Source organism: Rhineura floridana, chromosome 11, assembly GCF_030035675.1.
Source record: "Rhineura floridana isolate rRhiFlo1 chromosome 11, rRhiFlo1.hap2, whole genome shotgun sequence".
NCBI lineage: Eukaryota > Metazoa > Chordata > Lepidosauria > Squamata > Rhineuridae > Rhineura > Rhineura floridana.
This window is the reverse complement of record NC_084490.1, coordinates 10,440,397-10,446,396: the sequence shown is the minus strand read 5'-3', so window position 1 is coordinate 10,446,396 and position 6,000 is coordinate 10,440,397.

Genomic DNA, 6,000 nt, shown 5'->3' with positions numbered 1-6,000 from the left:
TGACCTCTAGAAAAAAAGAAGAGGTGAGTCCAGGTCACTCAAAATGCTTTTTGATGCCTCTTAGCATAAATAAGGTACTTTACCCATGGTACAAAAAGAGGTTGAGTCCTGGACATGTAAATATGCTATGACACCTCTGAGCACAAGTAATATGCTTGTAATCAGTGACACAACATACATTCCAGTTTTTAGCCAAATCTTCAGTGTATCCTTTATTGGACTATTATATATATATATATATATGCCCATCTTCCAGCTTTTGAAAACTGCCACCCTTTTGAAATGGTGTATACATTAATACATTTATTCCACCTCAGAGGAAAAATATTTTTAAAAGCAGTTATACCTGCTAATTCCAACCTCAGTTGCACTTTCGTAATGGGTTTATTTTGTCTGCAGAAGTCACATAGCCAATAAAATTGCTTACCTTCCCATTGTTTGAATTGCCTGGGCCTTTACTATAGAAGGCAGAGTGGTGAACTATAGAGGGGAAATGATGGGTGCCAGTTTTCTTTGCCATTCTTTCCACATTACAAGAGCGCAGGCTGTGCAAGGGCTATTGATATATTTTTTTTAAGTGTGGTTTAAGGATTGGAATGGAACAGTCTGTATTTGTGTTGGAATCGCTTTTTAAGATGTTTTTAACATTTTTTAAAAATATGTTTTTAAGATGTTTTGTTTTTAGGATGTTTTGTTCTTAGGATGTTTTTATATGTTTTTAAAGTTTTGTCCCTGTTTGCTGTCCTGGGCTCCTTCTGGAAGGAAGGGTGGGAGATAAATTTATTAAATAAATAAATAAAAGCAGATTTCCTTATTTTGATCATTCATCATTACTGTATTTGTAGCCTTGTATCAATTAATATTATATCAATAAATAGGTGTTACACTCCAACACGTCAATGTATTGATTACTGTTCTTGAGTATTTGTTACTGGCTAAAACACTTATTAAACTCCCTATCCAATGTGGGCCCCTGTTATTCTGAAAAACTGGAGAATTTTCCTCACATCTCAAATCTTTTGGGCAACATCCCTTTGTTCAGCATCTTGAGCTGTCTCCTTAATAATAGCTCTTCCTCACTGGCACTTATTCTGTTGAGGGATATCTATGTGCATCACCACTACCCTGAGGCTCACAACACTGAGTATGTGAGAATGAATAGGCTTCAAGTAGAGCTTCTGCCAAGACCTGTGAATTTCAAAAGTAGGTTTGAAGATGACTTCCTTTATATTAGAAATGTTTCTCTTTTTTCCTGCTGAAACTGCAAAGAAAACATAGTAAAAGAGGAAGCACATTCATTTAGATGCCTTTGTATCCATTTGTTAAGCAAACCGGTAGTTTGTGGTTGGCGCGTTTCCTGAATCCAATGTCAGGGTAACATTGTACTAAAAGAGGAACAAAGTACCAAAGAATGTTTGTTTGAGAGAAGTTGCATTTATAATTATGTACTGGAATTAGTTTGAAGCTTTTCAGAACTGTTTCTAGCTATCTTCTGTTGTACCTTGTGGGATGTCATAATATGGGTCAAGAATGTGCAAAGTTCTTCTCCTGTTCCCCTTCTTCACATGGATGGGATATACATGTGCCAAATGTCCACCCCAAGAGGAGGGTACCAGGGTATGGATTGGCATAAGGAGGTCACAAGGTGCAGTGTATGTATGACGTATTGATTATTATAAAATGCTGTGTATCATCTGGTATTGGCAGAGTGACGTTCATGAGAACTGGCTCTCCCACTAGCACTACTGGTTTTCCTTTGTTATTGATCAATAAACTCTGTCCTTTGGAGCACAATCTGTTGCCTGGAAAGTTTTTTTTCCTTCCACACTGCCACTGTGGAAAATTATAATTTGTGCAAAGCTGGCTCTTCTGCTCTGAATTAACATTTTTCAAAAATAATAATATCGCAATCAATCAATCAACAATATGGGGTGAAACATGGATCCATAATGCTTTTAGCAGATCTGTTAAAGTGCTATGATGCTATGAAAGTAGTCATGTGGTAGTTCTAGTGACAGGGGCTAAAATTTGGCTATGTACAAGGCAGCCTTCTGACCCCCACTTCTCATTTCTGTTCCATGCTAATCTTCTGTACACCTGTGATTGGGGTCCTATCTTGGTCTCATCACATCTTTTGGTTTGCAATACTGTCTGAGTTGGCATTTTGTTGTTGTTATGTGCTTTCAAGTTGATTATGACTTGTGGCGACCCTATGAATCAGTGACCTCCAAGAGCATCTGTACAACTCCAGACTCTCCTTTCGCATCTATGCTCATCAGCCTCTGGGCTTCCTTTCGGCTTTGACCCAGCTGTGTCAGTCACAGTGCTACTTGTCCTTGTCCTTTGTTCTTCCCCAGTAGCTCGGTGAGTGCCTGCTGACCTGGGGGTCTCATCTTCCAGCACTATCTCGTGTTGGATTTTGGATACTCTGTTCATAGGGTTTTCATGGTAAGAGGTATTCAGAGGTGGTTTACCATTGCTTTCCTCTGAGTTTGGATGCCTCTTAGTCTGGTGTTTCAGCTTTGACCATTCCGCCTTGGGTGCCCCTGCTAGGAGTCTAGCTTCTTGGTCTAGACTCCTGATAGCATTGCTCTCTGCTTCTTCAACACTCTCAAACCCCCTTACCATGTTAAGGTGTGCATCCTAAAGGGGGCTGAGTTGGCATGCACATTGGTAAATCATTGTGCAGAACTGAGGTGCTACTGTTACAACTTCTGTTACTAGAAGAAGAATTTTTATTGTACTAGCCATTGGCCTAGACAATATTGAAATGTGTTCCACTGGGTACAAGGGAATAAGAATAAATGTTATAATAATAAAGTTTAACATCCGATATCACCACATTGTTCTTTTACATTTTTTGTACATTCTCATGCAATCCATTTTCCTTCCCTCCAATTTAGCTTCACCAGTTTCTGAGAAGTGTCTCTTTTAACAACAGTGTTGTAACAAATGCCCACAATATTTGTTTTATTGTTAGGCGAGGATCCGCTCCCAAGTACAAGGTTTCAATATTACTCAAGGAACGACGAAACGGTCTTAAAAGTAAAGCCAGAGTTTTATTGAAGCACTTGCAAGTGGAGAAACGAACAAAGCCGAGTCTGCCCCTCCCTGGTCGCAGCCAGGTCTTATACCCTTGGCACCACATACATCATGCATACATTAACTGCCTGTTCCGCCTACTTCCTTATTCCCGATCTTTTCCATATAAGGTCTTTTTGGCTCTTGGCCACATTCCTGAGACAGGCGTTGTCTCTTCACTCGGTGCCATTAGAAGCACTTGCAAAACTGGTTTTGTGAGTCAAGGTAGTTTACACAAACAAAGAGATAGCCAGGCCAGCTTATGTAAACAGCAAAGTACGTGCCTATGGAATGTTCACTAAGTCACCGGTACTGTCTTTATTTCCCTTAAGCCAAGCAAATTCTACAAAAGCCAAAGAAGCATTATTTCTTGTATATTATTTTCTACAGTGTGGGAGGAAAGGTTTCCTTTGATCAAAATGGGGAAATAGTAATAGAATATGGTGTTTTAAACTGGGTTACATTCCCAAACCAATCCTTCCATAGATTCAGTGTTGGAAATATAGGTCCAAAGGCATCTATGGATGAAATGGTAACAATTCATGAGGATTCAATTATGTGGCCCAGAATATTTAACCAGGTCAGGTCCATATACATTTTAAAGTATATCCAGTAATTTCCTTAATGGTTCAAATGGATATCATTGTTAAAAGATTAAAAAGCTCTGACTCAAGCTCAAAGCAGATGTGATACAGATCAGCTGTGACTGAACTGACCAAAGTATCATTAGCTCAATTTATCAGCAGGTGCTTTTGGGAAACTATCTCCTATAGAAGATAAAGCAATGAGCATGGTGACCTAATATCTTATGCAAGCTTAGAAATTCATCATATTTATCATAGGAGTAGTGCCCTTTAACTTCTGCAGCCTTTTTGTCTCTATCTGTTTTGCTCCTGTAGGACAGTTTTGTTGGATATTTTTTTCTCCTTGGGATCTTTTGCTGGGGGTCCTTGAATAAACTGGAAGACACAGACTTGGAGCAAAAAGGTAGGCCTTTATTTTCTACAAGCATATGCAGAGTCAGACTCCCAGAAACATCTAGGAGGGACTGCACCGGGGCACTGTGTGCAAGCTCTTTTACAGAGTACAGTTACAGCATGTGACAATGATTTCACCAATCTCATGAGTCCTTGCCCACATAACATCTAGAGGTTGGAAAAGTTACTTTTTTGAACTACAACTCCCATCAGCCCAATCCAGTGGCCATGCTGGCTGTAGTTCAAAAAAGAAGTAACTTTTTCCAAGCTCTGATAACATCACATTCCTCCTTTCTACAATTGTTCCAAACCAATCAGAAAGCATTAGGAAACTCCAGCGGTGATTCCAAGATTCTGTCCATCCCATAAATGTCTCCATTGTCCTACTGTCTTAAAAGACTAATGAATTTTGGGATCAATGTAACAAAAGGCAGTATTAAGTTCCCCCAAAACATGTTCTGCATTTTTCAAAAGAATGGTGGTGGGGTGCCGAGGGGGGACTTACAATGGATCCTAACACTTTTCAGCTCAGTCTTGTGATCTGGAAACCTGCCTGAACTTACGCCAGTGTAAGTCAAACTCTATTTTACAGGCTTGTTTCCCCCCTACCAGGCCTGGAGCAGCTCAGCAGGCAGTAGCTCTCTTCTGAACTAGGTTTGGATTTGGCATTCTTTTCACCATCTTAATTTAAGTCAGTGTAAATTACACCAGACATCATTACTAATGATTGCTCTGCAAGTCTGGAACCAAGGATATAAAACCCAAACAAAATAAACAATTCAAATTACACAGTTTAAAGGAGCAACAATAAGATTAAAATAAATGCAAAGCAGCAAAAAAAAGATAAAATGGGGGGGGGATGACTGATTTTAGGAAGCTGCCATACCAAGTCAGACCGTTGGCCAGGAAGATGCTCTCCAGACAGGCTGGTGTTTGTTTCTTCTTTACCAGGCTTACCTGGAGATGTCAGATCACATCAAAGGACATAGTCTAGACAAATATAAATAGGGTTGTTGAATGGAGGACACCAAAGTTGTCTGCTGCTCCTGTTTGTTCCATCTCCAACCTCCCTCGCTGATCAGGAAGAAGGGATAGAGATTTTGAGAAACTTAGAATTGTCCCTGTATCTGGGAACCTTTGTAACATAGGATTCTCATACACAGGGAGAAATGTCTGTAGTTGTTGTGACTGAAAGTTTTCCCCCTTCTCTATTTATTTTTAATGTGCACCAAAAAGGAAGGAAGGAAGGAAGCTTTTCTGCTACTTCAGGAGAAAGCCTGGCTGCCTTTAGCAGTCTGATGACACTCCTTTCTTATCTGGGACAGAATGCCTGAATGGAAGCTGTGCATTCTTGGTATGGGGAGGAAGATGACTGACACATTGGTGTATTGCAAACAATAGAAATGCTCTCCTATGTTGCATTTAATGGCAAGTCCCAACCTCATCCGGAAGGATTTTTCCTTCTCCATTCAAATTTGTCCATCCCCCCAAATATTTCTGATATTTTCCCCACAGCTACATTTGCAGGGGGTGAATGGCACCAGGAAAGATATTCAGCCCTTAATTTAATGACAGAGTTGTGGTACTGAAATTAAAAATGAAAGCAGGAATGCTAACATCCCAGTTAATGATTTCATTGACTATGCTATTGTTATAAGCTCATCAAATGAAAAAAGAAAAGAGGTGGAGTCCAGGTCATCGATACATCTGATGATGCTTCTAAGAAAGCAGTCCTAAATCATGGAAATCAGTGGAATTTAACACTGGCTTAAGTGAATCTGGCATAAAGTACACCAGATCCAAACTGCATTCAAGAGTGAGGCTATGGCCAGCTCAGCTAGCCCAAGCTTGGCAGAAGAAAAACAAGTCTGTAAAATAGAATTTGACCAACATCACCCTTTTTGCCAGTGTAAGCCCTGCAGGTTTGCCAGATCACATGACT